This window comes from Triticum urartu, chromosome 5A (genome assembly GCF_056163025.1).
Source record: "Triticum urartu cultivar PI428250 chromosome 5A, HENAU_Tu73, whole genome shotgun sequence".
Lineage (NCBI taxonomy): Eukaryota > Viridiplantae > Streptophyta > Magnoliopsida > Poales > Poaceae > Triticum > Triticum urartu.
In genome coordinates, this window is record NC_141877.1 from 221,963,775 (window position 1) to 221,985,185 (window position 21,411).

The 21,411-nt window shown below is 45.3% G+C and overlaps 1 long non-coding RNA gene across 1 annotated transcript; it reads right to left on the minus strand.

Moving 5' to 3' along the window:
• Positions 1 to 245: 245 nt before the first annotated feature.
• Positions 246 to 21,044, minus strand: LOC125515842 (uncharacterized). Its single transcript, XR_015604325.1, has 3 exons — positions 20,756 to 21,044; positions 1,609 to 2,633; positions 246 to 401 (listed from the first exon to the last, which is right to left on the minus strand). It is a non-coding gene; the product is annotated as an uncharacterized LOC125515842 (long non-coding RNA).
• Positions 21,045 to 21,411: the final 367 nt, after the last annotated feature.

The following is a 21,411-nucleotide window of genomic DNA, read 5'->3' on the forward strand; positions in this document are numbered from 1 at the left end:
CAACAGAGCAGTAATAGGGTACAGAAGAAAAACTGGAACTTCACTTACCCACTGAAGTGTGTAAAGCCAGCTCTGAATTTTCGGTTGCACCGCTCATCATCATCCATCTCAGAGAATAGGCAAAATCTGCAATGATATGAATGGCCTTAGAATTAACTATTGCGAGAATAAAGGATGCAGATCTACAACTATAGCAGAATTAACTGTTATGAATTTTATTTGCAGGAGTGAACACGAGCTTTGTAGTTCTATGTTTATTTTATGGAGCAGTACTGGCATTATTAAAAACAATCCTGTTAGTATTATCATTTTTCAGGTCTTCAAGAAACACATCTCTTCTGTGCTAGATCTAGATACGCCCCGAGCATAGTATAAGTTATTTGAAATCGTGGAAAAGCAACCTGAAAATTGTCTGAAGGCATGAAGACCAGAATTTAGAGTAAACGGTTGTAAAATACCAAGAAGCACTTCATGGAAAATATTTGATTACTCAGCATTAGACAGTTAGCACTGGATGTCACCAAATAATGCACCCAACTGCGCACTGGACACCGGCTCGTGTCTGAGTTATCCCATGATCTCATAGGTATGCAACAGTTTAGGCAGAAAATATAGTTTGAATTGGATGTCAGGGCGATGTAAAAAATGCAGGACCATTTTTGTATGTCTACAAAAAGATGTTCAATTCAATTTTTTACTGGAACTTTGATGGAGCAAAGTGAAACATCATATAATGTGGTAGCCAAATCTACACAAGATGTAGCATGCAGATGTGGTACCATGAACTACACAAACAAAATAGACTGAATGGTTCAAAAATTGCATCAAAACTGTTTTACAATTAAGATATTCAGAGGCTAAACAACCCTGACTTATAAACCAAAAAATGGAGCAAAAAAGATGTGCTGCCTACACCTTTATCAACTAAAACTGCTTACTCATTTGTTCACCGCATAGAAGCAGGTAATCAACTAATAATAAGTCAAACTTGAAATGATGAACAACCGATCATGTGTATAGCTCCTGCTTCTTTCCATATTTAGCATGGTTCAGCTAGCCTTCTCTTCGCTATACACTCGACTTAACCAAACGTATAATAAAGGCACTTATAATAGGGCAACATCACAACAGCCCTAGTTATTAGGACAAGGTTCAAGTGTAGCTTAAAATATGAACAATAAACTGTACTTCTATTTCTCTTGCTCAAAATCACAATACTGCATTTGTTCCTATTTATTTGTGATCAGTGGCCTTGTGCATGTCTAAACCTGAGATTATGATTCTTTTTTCGCTTCTTCCTACACACCTAAATCAAAATGGTAAGCATGCCATTTATTTACAAATCAACACCACATCAGTCTAATCTTCCAAGGGCAAGAGCCTAACATATTTTCAGAGATGCGCAATTCAGATCATGCAGTCACAAATAAATGATATGCCAGTAAATCCATCCAATTTGCTATTCAATCATATACCTTCCATAATGATTTATCCCCTATTTTAATCTTGCACTGAAAGTTACATACAGTGAGTGACATGTATGCTTATACACCAAGCATAAAATCTGAAAAGAGCAAAAAACACCAACATTAATTTGCAGAGACACACCTGCTTGGTCAACGGCATCCACGTCCACCTGGACATCCTCAGAAGGTACTCGCACACTTCCACCATCTTGCACCCGGCGGTGAAGTGTAGTGCCCCAACACCGTGATTCTTGACAGCTTGCACCATCTCTACGAGATGGCTGTGACCACCTTCAAGCTGCCTTGCCATCCCTGCACAGACAGATAAACCGATCAAGCACAATCTTGGAACCAGCCGAGAGTCGCAAGAGCACCCGCCCATGGTTCCTCTTCTTGTCCCTAAACCCAATCTCACTCAGTTAAACCTCTAAGTAGTGATCTCTCATGGAAGAAGTCAGGTTATTAAATGTACAATATAGTTTCGTCAAAAGAATGTACAATATAGCAACCAACCATAGGTGAGCATGAATCATAAGATTGCATTCTTATAGCTGGGTTGATGTGGTTTTTCACCCATTTGTTTAACTACAGCAATATCATCAGTGTATAAGTAAATGATGCATCTAGGCAAACAACTCTTTAGGTAAGCTATTCTGACAAAAAAATCTTCTGGGGGAGACAACTATTGGAACATACCAGACTAATTTACAACCATATCATCATCAGTATTTAAGTAAAGGATGAATCTGCATGACAAGGAAGCACCTCATAGTGTCAATCAGAAGTATCGCAAAATAATCAAAAGAAAGATCATATGTATAATCAATTAGTAGAAACGTGATCATGTTCATGGAGCAATTGGACCAAGAAAAGGAACACTTTCTTTAGTAAGTATAATTTTTTGCTATGAAGCACCATACAACAACACAGATACGACGATATGGAAACAAGCACATAGGATACGGCAATTTGTAAAAACAGCATTACAAAGATACAACAAGTATATATAAATAATTAATAAAATATGTATGCAAAGAAGACAACAAATAATCAATGCATGAGATGAAATAAGATCAGAATACTGCCCCATTTGTTGATTGAATGATCATTAATTTCCCCGATCGACATAACTGAATATCTCCTGTGTCTTTATGACACTGAACTTCCCTGGCCAGCAAAGCAACAACATCAACGGGTCAGCCACAACAAGTAGTTTACAATAAAGCATTGATGAGGACATCAATACCATTGTTACACCCACAGCCCCTGCTGCTATACATACTGGACCAATTACTAGAGCTCGCTCACGCCAATTGAATTATCAGGTACTTTCATTTCTTGGTAATGATTCTAATGTTCATGAGAATATGATGCTGCCTAAATTAGATACGTTTGTTTTTCTTACAAATGAAGGGCCTAGCTTGGACAAGAAAGATGAATCTTGGAGCAAGTTCAAGCATGGAGATGATGGCATGCGTAAGGGCAACAAGAACGGAGTTACAAGTGATGATTCCAGGACTCTGAAGCCACCATAATGAGAGCATGAAGCATGGGACGAAATATACAAGATGCCAATTCATAAATTTCGCCCAGAGGCTATTCTAGGTGCTGCGTCACCTTATTATTGGGCCAGGCCCATGTATTTTCGAAGTACTTAAGTATAGGCTGTTTTTAGAGTCCGTATGTGTGGGGAAACAAGAGTTAGGGTTGGTTTCAGACCCCTCCACCAAGGGCCACGAAATCCCCCCTCTCTCCATATATACAGCCCTTAGGGCATCGTTTAGACTTTGGGATTTGTTTAGTCAAAGTTAGCCATTGCAACTTTTTTGTGTCCAACGACCAGACCAAGACCGCTTACGGATCCCCAGCTTTATCAATACTTCATATATTCGCAATATTCAGATTGCATTATCATATTCTTGCTCGTTCTTTGATTGCATGCAGGAATAGACCTTCATGGTCAGGCTGATCGTGTTTCCAGCATCGTCAGTAACCTTGGGAGATTGGTTTAGCGATTGCTAAGGCACAACATCGTGCACGTTTGTAGTCGGATCGTCAAAGTCGTCTCCACCAAATCGATAGTTATCACCTCATCGAAAGATCAGGACACACTCGCCTCTATAAAGTGGTATCAGATTTTCAGGTTGCTCGGTGAGATTTTCCAGTTTTTCATAGTTTAGATCGAGTCTGTTCTTCATACCTACAGTCCACGAAAAAAGCCAAAAAAATTTAGGGTTAGTTCATCATATCCGAACCAATCTGAGCCTTTGCATAGTCTTTTCAGTATTTTGCTTTGTTGAATTTGCGGTTGCATCGTCGTGTCTAGTTGCTGGTCTTAGAGTCTAGTCTTTTAGAGTTTCAAGTTCTGGTCATAAGTTGTCACGCCGCCGCCGCACCATCATCTTCGTTCCTGCCATCTACCACCACCGCTTATCCGCCATCGATCCGTATCCATATACCACCACCAATCTGTATCCATATACCACCACCGCTGCCATATCCTACCATCATATATCCACTACCAATTCGAGTTCCTTTCATATTAGGTTTGTTTTCGAGGTCCGTCTAATTTCCGATTCGTGTTTCCTTGCCTGAGTAGGTCTCGAAAAAAAAGAGTCTGGAGACCCTCGGGCAGTTTTTAGGCCAAAATTTTCACAGGCAATTTTTTCCCTATCCTATTTTTAGGCTTTTCTCAGTCTTTTGAGCCACGTGCCATCATAGTGATTTTTTGTCACACTTTTTCGTTGTCGCTGCCCTGATTTCCGAAAATAAGTCAAAAACAAGTCATGCCCATCCTATCAGTTTGATGAGGGAAGAGTTTCGAGACACTCGCCATTACAGTGATTTTTCGCAAAAAAAAGGAGCGCAAAAAAGCGAAAAAAAATTTCCAGAGTGTGCTTTTCCCTTGTTTACGTGCAGCACCGTGATTTTGTTAGTGTTCTAGGCTCGCGTCTCTAGCACGGTCTAGCCTAGGACCAGCACAGTACCGTCGTTGCGCATTTATTCAACTTTGCATCTCTGAATTGATTATTGCTGACCCTTTTTGCTACCATATTATGAGCCTTCCCAGCTCCACATACATCTACTCGTGTGTTGACTCTCCCTGGTAATCGCTCTATCCAAGCTTTGAGAGTTTTGACTACGACGGTTGCCGATCACCGCCTGCTGCTGGGTAAGAACTGGTAAGAATTTGAGATTTGCTTGACGGATTTGTGACATCCACCACCACCTCTTGTTAGCAGTCTGTAGGATCATATTCTTGTGTGTTTCTATTGCTGCTAACCATGGCAGGATCACAAGCCGATGAGACTGACTGGGAGAACCTGACGAATAATGAGTTGCATGATAAATTTCAGCAAATGATGAGTGGACAGGTGCAAGATGTGGTAAACCGATTTGAAGAGGCCATGGAGAAGATAGATGACATGGAGAGGACGTTCAAAACAAAGCTCGATAACAGGTTTAATGAATTGCTCGCGCGTCTTCCACTACCACCACGGGCTGCCCCTAACGCACCTCTACAACAACAACAACAACAACAATGTCGCTTTCCAAATCATGTGGGACGAGCACAACGCATTCCCATTGACCCTGGGCAAAATTCTGGTGCCGCTGTTGATGCTTCTACCGCTCCTGCTGCTACTGCAGAGGTGGAGGACCATTACGAGGATGAGGTTGACCAAAATCAGAACTACGTGCAACCACCAACACCACCACCACCAGGTCGTCCTCATGCATATCATCGCAACGGTAGGGCTGCACCACCACCCGAGGTACATGACCATCTTCCTAAACTAAAATTGAATATTTCACCATTTGAGGGTAGATATGTTCCTGATATATATCTTACTTGGGAGTTAGAAACTGAACAACGATTTACACACTACTAGGAAAAGGGCTATAAATGATATGGCCACTAATGGCGCACCAGACATGTGGTGCGTCGTTAGTATATACTAATGGCGCACCATGTGTTGGTGCGCCATTAGTGTCCAAATACTAATGGCGCACCAAATCCACGGTGCGCCATTAGTAACAAAAAAAATTCATTTTTTTTTCAAAACAAGTAATGGCGCACCAGTGGATAGTGCGCCATTACTAATTAAACTAGTAATGGCGCAGCACGTCTACGGTGCGCCACTAGTAAAAATTTTTCAATTTTTTTATTTTTTCAAAACTAGTAATGGCGCACTGTCCACTGGTGCGCCATTACTAAGTTTTTTTCAAAAAAATTCAGAATTTGTTTTTTTTTCAAAACTAGTAATGACGCATCGTGGGTGTGGTGCGCCATTACTAGTTAAACTAGTAATGGCGCACCACACCCATGGTGCGCCATTACTAGCTTTGACAAAAAATTCCACCGAATGCACCCCCCCCCCCCGTGGACCGCCTTTTCAGTTTAAAAAAATAAAAGAAAAAGATGGAAATGTCAAAAAATAAAAGAAAATAAGTTTCCCATGTGATATGTGGTCTACTTGTTGGGAAAATTTACAAATATGAATTTCCACTTTATTTGCAAAATCTCTCTGGAATTTGTAAAATGGGCATAACTTTTGCATACGAACTCGGATTAAAAAGTTTTATATATGAAAAATCATCTACTCGAAAAGTTACATCCGAATTTAACCGGGGGGGAACCCCGTTAAACATTTTCAAAATCCTAAAAAATCTAACAGAAAAAAAGTTAGGGGGCTTTTAAGATCCGGAGGCAAAAAAATCAAAAAATTTCAAACTTACTAGTGGCGCACCGTATGCTAGGTGCGCCACTAGTAACAGAAATTTTTTTTTGATTTTTTTCTAGTTTTTTTTCAAAATATGATACGTAATATGAACGGAAGTTTGAAATATTTTTTCAAAATTTCATCACACTCATCAACATGAACAAAGTCCTAAACATCAACAAGGTTTAATAGTATTGATATGCTAGATATATTAACAAGTGCCTGTGAAGTGAGCTGGTGTTGGGGTTGGATAGAACTCTGAAGTTAAGCGTGCTTGGGCTGGAGTAGTGTGAGGATGGGTGACCTTTTGGGAAGTTTGACCACGGAGTGCGATTTGACCTAAGATTAAGCATATTGACCCGAGACTAAGCCATAGTGACCTGTGATTAAGAAAAAATTTAAAAAAAATAAAAAAAAATTGAAAAAAAAATTGAAAAAATATTATTACTAATGGCGCACTTCTATGTGGTGCGCCAGTACTAAATCAGATAGTAATGGCGCACCTCTAGGCATACTAATGGCGCGCTACAGGTGCGCCATTAGTATCTGGTATACTAATGGTATGATGCTAGTGGCGCACCAGTAGTGTGCCATTAGTAGGCAAAACTGGTGCGCCACTAGCATGCCTTCTCCCAGTAGTGACATGTTTACAATATCCTGAGGAGAGACGTGTTCCTGCTGCTGTTTGTGCTTTCACTAGCTTTGCATGTGTTTGGTGGTCTGAACATTGTAGATTATATCTTATTCCAGCTACTTGGGCTGCTTTGAAAACTGCTATGCATACTTGTTGGGTTCCACCATATTATCAATGTAAATTACTTCAAAAATTGCAGCATTTATGACAAGGAAAAAATTCTGTAAAAGAATATTATTAGGAATTACAAACTGGCATGATTAGATGTGGTATTGTTGAGGAGAATGAAGCTATGCTTGCATGTTTTATGGGTGGATTAAATAGAGAGATTCAGACCATTCTAGAGTATAAGGAGTATACTAATATCTCTCATTCATTCCATCTTGCTTGTAAAGCTGAACGTGTAGTGCAGGATCGACATGCATTGGCGCGAACTAACTTTTCTGCAGGTCGATCTTCATCATGGACACCACGTGCATCCTCTACTTCCACTCCACCAGCACCTCCATCAGGTGACACCTCTAGCCGTGATACAAGAAAGCAGGCACAACCACCACTATCTGCCAAGGGCACACCTGCCGGACCTGCGCAGAGCTCTTCTTCTTCCATGGCATCAACAGGGCACACAAGTGATATTATTTGTCGTCATTGTAAGGGAAGAGGACATTTTGCGAGAGAATGCCAATCTCAGCGTGTGATGATTGCTACTGAGGATGGTGGGTATGAGTCCGCTAGTGACTATGATGAGGAGACTTTGGCACTTATTACACATGAAGAACACGGTGGAGAGGATTCTGATCATGAAACGCAATACATGGCTGCTAAAGATGCTGACAGGTATGAATGTTTAGTTGCTCAATGTGTTTTGAGTGTGCAGGTTGCACAAGCTGAGCAAAATCAGAGGCATAATCTGTTCCATACAAAGGGAGTTGTGAAGGAACGTTCTATTCGCGTCATCATAGATGGAGGGAGCTGCAATAACTTGGCTAGCATGGAGATGGTGGAGAAGCTATCTCTCACCACAAGATCACATCCACATCCTTACTACATCCAATGGTTCAACAACAACAGCAAGGTTAAGGTAACACGTACTGTTCATGTGCATTTTAGTATCTCTACATATCCTGATTATGTTGATTGTGATGTGGTACCTATGCAAGCATGTTCCTTATTACTTGGTAGACCATGGCAATTTGATAAAAATTATGTACACCATGGTAGAAACAATCAGTATACTCTTGTTCATAAGGATAAAAATATTACTTTGCTTCCTATGACTCCTGATTCCATTTTGAAAGATGATATTAATAGAGCTAATAAAGCAAAACAGGAGAAAAATAGAAGTGAAAATCAGATTGTGGCAAAAGAATTTGAGTAACAAATGCAGCCTAATAATAAACCATCTAGTGTTGCTTCTGAAATTAAATTGAAAATGGCATGTTTACTTGCCACCAAATCTGATATTGATGATTTAGATTTTAGCAAATCTGTTTGCTATGCTTTTGTGTGCAAACAGGCATTATTTTCATTCGAGGACGTGCCTTCCTCTTTGCCTCCTATGTCACTAACATTTTGAAGGAATTCGCTGATGTCTTTCCACAAGACATGCCACCGGGATTAACACCTATTTGAGGGATTGAGCATCAAATTGACTTAATTCCCGGTGCATCATTACCCAACCGTGCACCATACCATACCAATCTAGAGGAGACGAAGGAGATTATGCGTCAAGTACAAGAACTGCTCGGCAAAGGTTATATACGTGAATCCCTTAGTCCTTGTGTTGTTCCTATCATTTTAGTGCCAAAAAAGGATGGTACATCGCGTATGTGTGTTGATTGTAGAGGCATTAATAATATTACTATTCGTTATCGTCATCCTATTCCTAGGCTAGACGACATGCTTGATGAATTAAGTGTCTCTACAATATTCTCCAAAGTTGATTTGCGTAGTGGATACCATCAAATTCGTATGAAATTGGGAGATGAATGGAAAACGGCATTTAAAACTAAGTTTGGTTTATATGAGTGGTTAGTCATGCCTTTTGGGTTAACTAATGCACCTAGTACTTTCATGAGACTAATGAACGAAGTTTTACGTGCTTTCATTGGACGATTTGTGGTAGTCTATTTTGATGATATACTGATTTATAGCAAATCTTTGGAGGAACATTTGGAACATTTACGTGCTGTTTTTATTGCTCTACGTGATGCACGTTTGTTTGGTAACCTTGGAAATTGCACCTTTTGCACCGACCGAGTATATTTTCTTGGCTATGTTGTTACTCCATAGGGAATTGAAGTTGATAAAGCCAAGATTGAAGCTATTGAGAGATGGCCGTAGCCCAAAACGGTCACACAAGTGAGGAGTTTCCTTGGCCTTGCTGGTTTTTATAGGCGTTTTGTGCGAGATTTCCAAACCATTGCTGCACCTCTCAACGAGCTTACAAAGAAGGATCTGCCTTTTGTTTGGGGTACCGCACAGGAAGAAGCCTTCACGGTATTGAAAGATAAGTTGACACATGCTCCTTTACTCCAACTTCCTGGTTTCAATAAGACTTTCGAGCTTGAATGTGATGCTAGTGGAATTGGATTAGGAGGTTTGTTATTACAAGATGGCAAACCTGTTGCATACTTTTCTGAAAAATTGAGTGGGCCTAGTCTGAACTATTCTACTTATGATAAAGAATTATATGCTCTTGTTCGGACCTTAGAAACATGGCAACATTATTTATGGCCAAAGGAATTTGTTATATATTCTGATCATGAATATTTGAAACACATTAAAAGTCAAGAAAAATTGAACCATAGACATGCTAAATGGGTTGAATTCATTGAGACTTTCCCTTATGTCATTAAGCACAAGAAGGGTAAAGAAAATGTTATTGCTGATGCATTCTCTCGTCGTTATACTATGCTTTCACAAGTTGACTTTAAAATATTTGGTTTGGAGACCATCAAAGATCAATATGTGCATGATGCTGAATTTAAAGATGTATTGCAGAATTGTAAGGAAGGGAGAACTTGGAACAAGTTCGTTCTTAATGATGGATTTGTGTTTCGTGCTAACAAGCTATGCATTCCAGCTAGCTCCGTTCGTCTTTTGTTGTTGCAGGAGGCGCATGGAGGAGGACTAATGGGACACTTTGGCGTGAAGAAGACGGAGGATGTACTTGCTACACATTTCTTTTGGCCAAAGATGAGACGGGATGTTCAGAGTTTTGTTGCTCGCTGCACTACATGTCAAAAAGCTAAGTCACGACTCAATCCTCATGGTTTATATATGCCTTTGCCTGTACCTAGTGTTCCTTGGGAGGATATACCTATGGACTTTGTTTTAGGTTTACCTCGAACAAAGAAGGGGAGGGATAGCATATTTGTTGTCGTGGATAGGTTCTCGAAAATGGCACACTTTATACCATGTCATAAAAGTGATGATGCTGTTAATGTTGCTGATTTGTTCTTTCGTGAAATTATTTGCTTGCATGGTGTGCCAAATACTATTGTTTTAGATCGTGATACTAAATTTCTTAGCCACTTTTGGAGATGTTTATGGGCTAAGTTGGGGACTAAACTACTTTTTAGTACTACTTGTCACCACCAAACTGATGGACAAACTGAAGTAGTCAATAGAACATTGTCTACTATTCTTAGGGTTGTTTTGAAGAATAACAAGAAAATGTGGGAAGAATGCTTGCCTCATATTGAATTTTCTTATAATCGTTCATTGCATTCTACTACTAAGATGTGCCCTTTTGAAATTGTGTATGGTTTCCTACCTCGTGCACCTATTGATTTGTTGCCTCTTCCATCTTCGGAGAAGGTTAATTTTGATGCTAAAGAACGTGCTGAATTGATTTTAAAAATGCATGAGTTAACTAAGGAAAACATTGAGCGTATGAATGCTAAATGTAAACTTGCTGGAGATAAGGGTAGAAAACATGTTGTGTTTGCACCTGGAGATCTTGTTTGGTTACTGTCGGTGTCAAAACCGGTGGATCTCAGGTAGGGGGTCCCGAACTGTGCGTCTAGGCCGGATGGTAACAGGAGGCAAGGAACACGAAGTTTTACCCAGGTTCAGGCCCTCTTGATGGAGGTAAAACCCTACGTCCTGCTTGATTAATATTGAAGATATGAGTGTTACAAGAGTGGATCTACCACGAGATCAGAGAGGCTAAACCCTAGAAGCTAGCCTATGGTATGATTGTATGTTGTGATTGTTGTGCTACGGACTAAAACCCTTCGGTTTATATAGACACCGAAGAGGGTTAGGGTTACAGAAGGTCGGTTACAAAGGAGGAGATATCCATATACGTATTGCCTTCCACGCCAAGTAGAGTCCCATCCGGACACGAGACGAAGTCTTCAATCTTGTATCTTCATAGTCTAACAGTCCGGCCAATGGAGATAGTCCGGCTGTCCAGAGACCCGCTAATCCAGGACTCCCATAGTAGCCCCTGAACCAGGCTTCAATGATGATGAGTCCGGCGCACAGTTGTCTTCGGCATTGCAAGGCGGGTTCCTTTTCTGAATACATGACAAAAGAAGTTGAATACGAGGATAGTGTCCAACCCTGCAAAACAAATTCCACATTCCACCACAGAGAGAATAACGTTTTCGCAGATCTAATCCGCTAGCTTGTTTTGGCAACATGACGTTATGTCATGGCCCGGTTTTTATTCGAACTATTTCTCTTAACCATCTACACACATGACGCAAGGCGGTTTCTTGACACGTCTTGCCGAAGCGGAGATCGTGTTCCCCTAATTACGAGATTCTCATTAATGCGGTTCGTGGGTAACCCAACCGTGTCTAGGACTCCTAGATTATAGATAACTCCTAAACGGCTACGGAGAGGACACTTGATATTCACCTTCTTTATAAGGGGACAAGGTTTTCTCTTTTTCCCTCCCGTGCTCAACCAAACCCTTCCCCCGCCTCGAGTTCTAACACCCAAAGCCCAGGTCAGGTGCTCCGGATCTTCAACCATGTCGGGATCCAGCCTTCAAGGCCGATGGACGCACTCCTCCGTTATGGAAGAGGACATCAAGAAGTTGAGGGACGCCAGATATCTGACCCCCGAGGTGTCGCATCGGCTGCCTGCTCGAGGGCAGGTCATCCCTACTCCCGAACCCAACGAGAACGTTGTGTTCGTCTCCCACTTCCTCCGAGGTCTAGGCCTCACTCTGGATCCTTTCGTCAGGGGCTTGATGTTCTATTACGGGTTAGATTTCCACGATCTAGCCCTGGACTCCTTTCTCCACATCACGACATTTATTATCGTGTGTGAGGCCTTCCTCCGCGTTACCCCTCACTTTGGCCTGTGGCTCAAGACCTTTGAAGTAAAGCCGAAGATGATCGAGGGGCAACAAGCCGCGTGCGGAGGTGCATCAATAGGTAAGATGGCAGGAGCTCCATGGCCGAGAGGTTCCTTTCCAGAGGTGCCCGAATTATGGCAACGGGAGTGGTTTTATGTCACGGCTCCCAGAAGTGCTAAGTGGGCGGCTGCCCCCGCTTTCCGCTCGGGCCCCCCCACCACAACTGATGTCATGGATCAGCAGGGGTCTGAGCTGGGGTCCAGCCAAGGACGTGCCTATGCTGCAAAGCCGCATCCGAGATCTCTTCGAGGGAGATTTCAATTTGGTTGCGGTAATACAAGTTATGCTGGTTCGCCAAGTCCAGCCTTGCAAACGCCGGTCCCCGCGCTTTTGGGAGTTCAACCCAGAGGGACCACGTGCCATTCAAAGTTTCCTCGGCCTAACGCACGAGGAGATGTACAAGTCATTCTTCGGACCTCAAGTGGAATGTCCGGATATCACCGAGGACGTGGGCCTGAGCAGTAACCGCGCCGCCGAACAAGTAAGAAATCCTCTAGCCGAACACACTGTCTTTTATTCGAGGTTATTTTTGAGAGTTCGCCTTTTGACCAGGACTGGCTAAAGAAGGCGAAGATGATTCGGTGTTTGGCCCCCCTCCTTGAGGGTTTGGAAAATCCGGTATTGGAGAAGATGCTCGAGGTCGCACCTTGCCTGGAGCCCTTGAAGGAAGATACCGAGGGGGATAATACAAGCGAACGCGGGCCCCCATCGCTACCCGTTCCGACCGAGGGAACGAGCGTTTCCACGAAGGAGGACGACCGGGGGAGGAAAAGGACTGCTTCTGAGGATCTGGAAGCCCTCCAAACGGGAGAAGAAGTCGCCCATAGAGGGTCCTGCCTCGGAGGGTGCTTTTGCCGCACAAAGTCCGCAAGGGGATCAGCCCTCCAACGAGTTGTAAGTGATCCACAATATTTTAATAGTAAGAGTATGCTATCTTTTTCCTCTGAGAAAACAACCACCGCATATATCTTGCAGTTCGGGCCTCAGCCCCTCTCAAATGAGTTCGTCTTCGGGGGATCTTCTTCCGGAGATGATGGAGAGCGAAACGCCTCCCCTGGACTCCTCCGCTCCAGAAGCGAGCGACCCCAAAGTGTCGTCGCGGAGGGCCTCTTCGGATCCGGTGAGGCCAGAAGATAGTTCCGTAGACCCCAGAAGTCCCCAGTGTCCGGCTCACGAAGAGAGCATACGAAAGAGTCCGGCACCGCCTGGTGTGCGGTCGGACGTTCTGAGGGAGTTGGTGGGGCGAGCGGCCATCTCAGAAGAGCACCGTATGTTGATGGGTATGGTGATGGAGAGAATCTCGTCCGCTAAAAGTCGATTACATGAAGCCTTTATGAGTCTACTGACAGGCTTTGAGGTATGTGAGATAATATGTGATAGTACTACACATGTTAGGTGTGCCCTGTGTAGATAGTAGCCCCTGAGACTCTGGTTGTCGTCGAGACCGGCGGCGAACAGAGGATCATACTCCCAGGCAATAACCAGACTGCCTCTATGTGCAGGTGGTGGAAGCTCCGGTGGCTAGCCGGACTAATGAGTTTGACCAATTAAAATGGCAACTGGATGCGGCAGACGCCGACATCGAGCTTGTTAACAAGAGGCTTGACGAGGCACAGGGTAAGTGTGATCATCCGGTGAACGCCACATAGTAAGAGCAGCATAATGCCAGTATCTTTAATATGTTGTGACTGCAGATGGAGCTGCCACCGTGGAAGCCTTGCGGGCGGAACTTGCCCGAGCCAAGGAACAAGCGAGGATTAGTACTGTGGCTGCTTTGAAGGCAGCTGAAGAGATGAAAGTCGAGAAGGCCGCACATTCCGGGAGCCAGGAGAAGATGGCCAAGATGGCCGTAGAGTTAAAAAGACACTGCCGACCGTTGCCGGGTCCTTGAGAAAGAAAATAGAGCGAAGGCAACGGACCTTGAGAAGGCCGCGGCGGCAGACAAAGACACCCATTCTTCTATGAGGGCAAAGAAGGAGGAGCTGCGGGAAGCCGGGGAAGCCGAGGAAGTTCAGAGATCCACGGTATGCCCCTCTGGATCGGCTATGGAGCTCGGCAGATGCGTATATGGATTTGGCGGCGAGCGCTGCCGATGCGGCGAAGTACTTCCAAGGTCAGGCAAATCGTGACGTGGACAAGCTATTCTGGACGCAATTCCACGTTCCAGAGCGTCCGCTTTCCTTGACTGACCAGCTAGCCGAATGGGCCGAACTGAATAGGTTGTCCGGACTCGCCATGAGGTCTGTTGTGGATCAGCTATGGCCGGAAGGGCCTAAGCCGAACAGTTATTTTAGCTTAGTGCAGCAGTTTCTTGATGCGGTGCCGCGTATTAATGCAATGAAGAGGTCGGCGTGCATAGAAGGCTCGCGGATGGCCCTTGCCCGTGTTAAAGCATACTGGGCGGAGATGGACGCTACCACTATTGCAGCGCAGGGTTCGGCCATAGGCCGTGTGGCTGCCGAACACTATTTCGAGGAAGTTCTTGTGGGTGCTCGTTTAATAGAGGCCCAGTGCTCGAAAAATATTATGTTTGAGTGATATGTATTCTCATTGTAAACATAATGCTTTTATGAAGTTTTTATAAGGCTATGTTTATACTTTTGACTGAAAGTAGTATGATACCTCCTGTGCGGCCGTTTATGTATACATGTGTATAACCTGAAAGATTGCAGCCATCGGCTTCAACCCCCACGCATATAATGCGGAGGTGCTCACAAAAAACGTGTGTTCACACTTAACCCAATGTCTTGGTCCTGATAAGGAGGTGATAGCGTAGCGAGCGAGGCAACCATACTACAATGCTTTAACATTTTCACTTAGCCATAGGTGTTTGACAGTGGGGCTACTAGATAGCCCCTGGTGGCTCCGCACTCTCCCGATCGCGGGGTGCGTATATTCCTGGCCGAAAAACGGCCCTTCGTTAAGGCGGAGGAATTCTAGCATTCCGATAGGTCATCTAGTGGTTGACCAGTCTCACGCTTTATCATGACAGTCAGTTTTTGGCTTTCTCTAGTAAGGCACTCGTCTGGATGAACCAGGGCACAATCGCAGTAATTCTCCTTGTGCTACCTTAGCCGGTAAAGCGGAACGTAAGTCACCAAAACACAGGAGCCGAGCAAACCCAACATTTGACCAAAGACAATGATTCGGAGCTGATGCATATAAGGCCGAACTCGCGACGCCGAACACTCCCTAAGGTATTCGGTCTTTATGGTATAAACCGGGCCTAAATAGTGCCGCTTGTAAGAAGCCCCTTGTGTCCAGGTACGTGCATTATTCTGACATGTCCACATGCCAAGACATCAGCATCCTTCTCAATGGTGCTGAGAATTCGGTGGATATGTATCAACAAGAGACAATAAAAAAAGGTTTACACAGGGTCTTGGTCTAAAAAGAATCCTTGGAGCGGGTCCTTGCTGCACGTCTGCGCCTGTGTCTCCGTTGTGCCATATCCTGGACGGGTGTAGCACGATGATTATTTGTCTGCGCACGCTGAGCCCCTTGTATTTGTAATAGGGGTGTGATCATTGATCCGGTATAAATTGCATATAGCTGCACCAGACTCGTCTAACCGTGTCCGAGGTCGTGACGACCTGCTAAATATGTTAGTTGGTGAGGCCGTTTTTAGTGTGTGGCTGTCAAGGCAGCCGCACGCTCTTTGGCGCGCAGGAATTGCTGAACATTTCCATTCACTGTAATGATGCCACATGAACCGGGCATCTTGAGTGTGAGGGAAGCATAGTGTGGTATTGCATTAAAGCGAGCGAAAGCTTCGCGTCCGAGTAGTGCTTGATAGCCACTTTGGAACGGAGCGATATGGAAGATTAGATGTTCGCTACGGAAGTTATCGGGGAGGCCGAATATAACTTTTAGTAGCAGGGAGCCTGTGCAACGAGCCCCTGGGCCTGGCGTTACTCCTTTAAAGGTAATATTGCTATGGCGAATTTTTGTTGGGTCTATCCCCATTTCGCGGATTGTATTCTGGTATATCAGATTTAGACTGCTGCCACCGTCCATCAAGACTCGTGCGAAGCAGTATCCGTCAATTACTTGGTTCAATACCAGGGCAGCCCATCCCGCATGCCGGATACTTGCTGAGTAATCACGATGGTCGAAAGTGATCGGTTGAGACGACCGGTGGCAGGACTCCACGGTGACAGGCCTTCGGGCGTATTTTGCTGGGAGTGTCGTTTTGTTTCTTCCATTGATCACGTGCAACACGTTTACTGTTTTGACCTCTGGTGGAAATTTCTTTTGTTCCCCAGCGTCTCCCTTGAGAGGCTCATCCTCATCTTCGCTTGGTTATCCTCCCCCTTGTGTACGGTGTTGAGCTTGTCGGGCTGCTTGAAGACCCAACATTCTCTGTGGGTATGATTGGCTAGTTTGCCAGGGGTGCTATGGACCTGACATATTTGGTCCAGAATTTTATTTAGGTTCGACAGTTCATCTCTAGCGCCTTTAGAGGGCGGCTTCTGACCTGGCCGAGAGCTTTTGAATCCGGCGCTTACTGCCGTGTTCTTCGTGATGTCCGCTTTGTTCCGGCGTTTGTTATTGCTATGGCGCCGTGATTTCCCGTTTCCATCTGTAACTTCGGATGTACTGGGGTCACTGGTGCTGCATCTGGCTAGCCAGCTGTCCTCACCCGCGCAAAAGCGGGTCATGGGGCTTGTTAATGCTGCCATCGTTCTCGGCTTTTCTTGGCCGAGGTGTCGGGCAAGCCATTCGTCATGGACGCTGTGCTTAAAAGCTGCCAAGGCTTCAGCATCCGGACAGTCGATAATTTGGTTCTTTTTAGTAAGAAACCTGTTCCAGAGCTTTCGGGCCGACTCTCCGGGCTGTTGAGTTATATGACTCAAATCATCCACGTCCGGAGGTCGGACATAAGTCCCTTGGAAGTTTGCCCGAAAAGCGTCTTCGAGTTCTGCCCAGCTTCCAATGGAGTTTTCGGGGAGGCCTTTGAGCCAGTGACGGGCTGGTCCCTTGAGTTTGAGTGGTAAGTATTTGATGGCGTGGAGATCATCTCCTCGAGCCATATGGATGTGGAGGATATAGTCCTCGATCCAGACCCCAGGGTCTGTAGTTCCATCGTATGCCTCTATGTTTACAGGTTAGAATCCATCTGGAAATTCATGATCCAGCACCTCATTGGTGAAACATAGGGGGTGTGCGGCACCCCTGTATCTGGGTGTACCGTGTTGTTCGGATGTTATATCGTATGCTGGGGCGTGCTTGCGTGGTCCATAGATGGAGCTGGTTGCGTTGTCCTTTTGGTGCAAGCCCCCGCGTGAATCGTGTATTGTCTTATGAGTGGTATTATTTGCCGCTCTACGTTGGCCGCGAGGTCGTTTATCCGGCCAGGTGGCTTTTTTGATTTTTGGTTGTGAGGGGTCTGAGGCCTCCTCATCGAATTCAGGTAGCAACTTCCGCTTTGGGTAGCTCTTGGTGGGGCGATTGTCGCCGTAGTTCGCTGCTGTGTTGAGTATTTTACTCCATCTGATTTGGAGTGTGTCCTGCGCAGCCTTGAGCCTTTGCTTCTGCTTTTTAAGGCTCCTCGCGGTGGCAACAAGCCTTTGACGGGCATTCTGCTGCTCCGGGTGCCTGTCCGGCGTTGTGTCGTCCGGACTATTATCTTTGACAGAATTGGTTTGTTCGGTTTGATTATCCGTATTGCCATGTTCCGGCAGTGATTTTCCCTGCTCCAACGCTGGTTCTATGTGATCGTTATTTCTGGCGAGGCGGGATTTGGGGCGGCTCTTGCGCCGCCGCTTTGACTGCTTCTCGAGGGAACAAGCCTTCGGTGCGTCCTTCCATTCCTCGTCGTCGTCTTCTTTTGGTGTGTCCACCATGTATACGTCATATGGTGAAGTGGACGTCCAGCGCCCTGTGGGCGATGGTTCATCTTCTCCTCCCGCACCGTTGTCCATACCGTCGATGTCTGCGGAGTCGAAGTCGAGCATGTTGGTTAAGTCATCGACAGTGGCTACAAAGTGGGTGGTGGGTGGGCGTCGAATTTCTTTGTCGTCCGTATCCCAATCTTGTTGGCCGTAATCTGGCCAGGGCTCTCCTGACAAAGAGAGAGACCTCAATGAATTCGGAATGTCGCCGAAGGGCGAGTGCTGAACGATATCCGCGGCGGTGAATTCCATGATTGGCGCCCAATCGGATTCGATTGGCAAGGGCGCGGATGGTTCGGTTTCCGGAAGAGAGTCTGACACCTTGGAGTCACGGGCTGCACAGAGATTTGCGCTAGTGTTCGGCTCGATCGCCGTTGAGACTGCCAACCCCGAGGTGGTGTCTAACCACCCGTCCTCGATTGGCGCAGTTGGCTCCGAACTAAGGGTCGGAGCTGATGTGGGCACAGCTTCTGGGTTACTGTTCGGCGGTAGAGCTAGGTCATACCCACCGCGAAAGTGCGGCGTGCCCGGCTGTGGCTCGAATCCGTTCAAGATCAAGTCCCCACGGATGTTGGCCGTGTAATTCAAACTTCCAAATCTGACCTGATGGCCAGGGGCGTAGCTTTCAATCTGCTCCAGATGGCCAAGCGAATTAGCCCGCAGTGCAAAGCCGCCGAATACGAAGATCTGTCTGGGGAGAAAAGTCTCACCCTGGACCGCATTGCTATCGATGATAGTAGGAGCCATCAAGCCTAACAGTGACGACACAGAGGAACTCTCAATGAAAGCACCAATGTCGGTGTCAAAACCGGCGGATCTCGGGTAGGGGGTCCCGAACTGTGCGTCTAGGCCGGATGGTAACAGGAGGCAAGGAACATGAAGTTTTATCCAGGTTCGGGCCCTCTTGATGGAGGTAAAACCGTACGTCCTGCTTGATTAATATTGAAGATATGAGTGTTACAAGAGTATATCTACCACGAGATCAGAGAGGCTAAACCCTAGAAGCTAGCCTATGGTATGATTGTATGTTGTGATTGTTGTGCTACGGACTAAAACCCTTCGGTTTATATAGACACCGAAGAGGGTTAGGGTTACACAAGGTTGGTTACAAAGGAGGAGATATCCATATACGTATTGCCTGGCTTGCCTTCCACGCCAAGTAGAGTCCCATCCGGACACGAGACGAAGTCTTCAATCTTGTATCTTCATAGTCTAACAGTCCGGCCAATGGAGATAGTCCGGCTGTTCGGAGACCCCCTAATCCAGGACTCCCACAGTTACATTTGCGTAAGGATAGATTTCCTAATTTGCGCAAATCAAAGCTAATGCCACGTGCTGATGGTCCTTTTAAGGTGTTCGAGAAAATAAATGATAATGCATATAAACTTGAGCTGCCTGCAGATTTTGGGGTTAGTCCCACTTTTAACATTGCAGATTTGAAGCCTTATTTGGGTGAGGACGATGAAATTTCGTCGAGGACGACTTCATTTCAAGAAGGGGAGGATGATGAGGACATCAATACCATTGTTACACCCACAGCCCCTGCTGCTATACATACTGGACCAATTACTAGAGCTCGCGCACGCCAATTGAATTATCAGGTACTTTCGTTTCTTGGTAACGATTCTAATGTTCATGAGAATATGATGCTGCCTAAATTGGATACATTTGTTTTGCTTACAAATGAAGGGCCTAGATTGGACAAGAAAGATGAACCTTGGAGCAAGTTCAAGCATGGAGATGATGGCATGCGCAAGGGGAACAAGAACGGAGTTACAAGTGATGATTCCAGGACTCTAAAGCCACCATAATGAGTGCATGAAGCATGGGACGAAATATACAAGATGCCAATTCATAAATTTCGTCTAGAGGCTATTCTAGGTGTTGCGTCACCTTATTATTGGGCCAGGCCCATGTCTTTTCGAAGTACTTAAGTATAGGCTGTTTTTAGAGTCCGTATGTGTGGGGAAACAAGAGTTAGGGTTGGTTTCGGACCCCTCCATCAAGGGCCACGAAATTCCCCCTCTCTCCTCCATATATACAGCCCTTAGGGCATCGTTTAGACTTTGGGATTTGTTTAGTTAAAAGTTAGCCATTGCAACTTCGTGTATTTCATTTGTGTCCAACGACCAGACCAAGACCGCTTACGGATCTCCACCTTTATCAATACTTCATCTATATTCGCAATATTTAGATTGCATTATCATATTCTTGCTCGTTCTTCGATTGCATGGAGGAATAGACCTTCGTGGTCAGGCTGATTGTGTTTCCAGCACCGTCAGTAACCTCGGGAGATTGGTTTTGCGATTGCTAAGGCACAACGTCGTGCACGTTTGTAGTCGGATCGTCAAAGTTGTTTCCACCAAATCGATAGTTATCACCTCATTGAAAGATCGGGACACCCTCGCCTCTATCAAGCATGATACAAGCATTATACAAATATATATACATCAAAGCACCGGCATCAGGCCATCAGCGGATCAACACCCAGCGACAAAGCACCCAACAGCAAGCCAGCAAGCACGCACACAGCAAGCAAGAGTGCACGCACACAGCGAGCAAGAACGTACGAACGCAGCACGTCAGCAGCAAGCACGCACACATCAGACATGTAATAAGCAGGGCAGGAGGAGCAGGTAGAGAAGGGATTCAGAGGAAGTAACCTTGCTGGGGACGGGATTCCTGGCGGCAGTGGTGCAGTTGACTCACGGTTGCGGTTTGAGATGGCAGTCAGGGTGACTCTAGGCGGCGGCGTGGACATGCAGGCCCCCTCGATCCAATCCGCTGCTCTGCTCTTGTCAATCGAGCGACTTATCCTCACCTCCTCCCGGCTGCACCTCTTTGGATGTTGTGCACTTGCGGCTACTCTTCGATGGTGAGCCTCCTCCCATGACGGCGCCGTCGGGCTAGGAAGCCTTCGTAACCACCCCATCTTGACGACCCAGCACTGTCACTACTAGGAAAAGGCCTACTAATGGCGCACCTAATTTGGCCATTAATGGCGCATTAGTGGTGCGCCATTAGTGCCACGCCATTAGTATATTTTACTAATGGCGCACCACAGGTGCGCCATTAGTATCTGGTATACTAATGGCGCACCTCAGATGCGCCATTAGTATATACAACAGTGCGCCATTAGTATGCCTCCCAGGGGGCCATGTATACCCAGGTGCTTTGGCATACTAATGGCGCACAACAACAAGATACGCCATTAGTAACTTCGGCATACTAATGGCGCACTGTTTAATGATGCACCATTAGTATCCTTTGGCATACTAATGGCGCACTGTGATGTGATGCGCCATTAGTATGAATATTA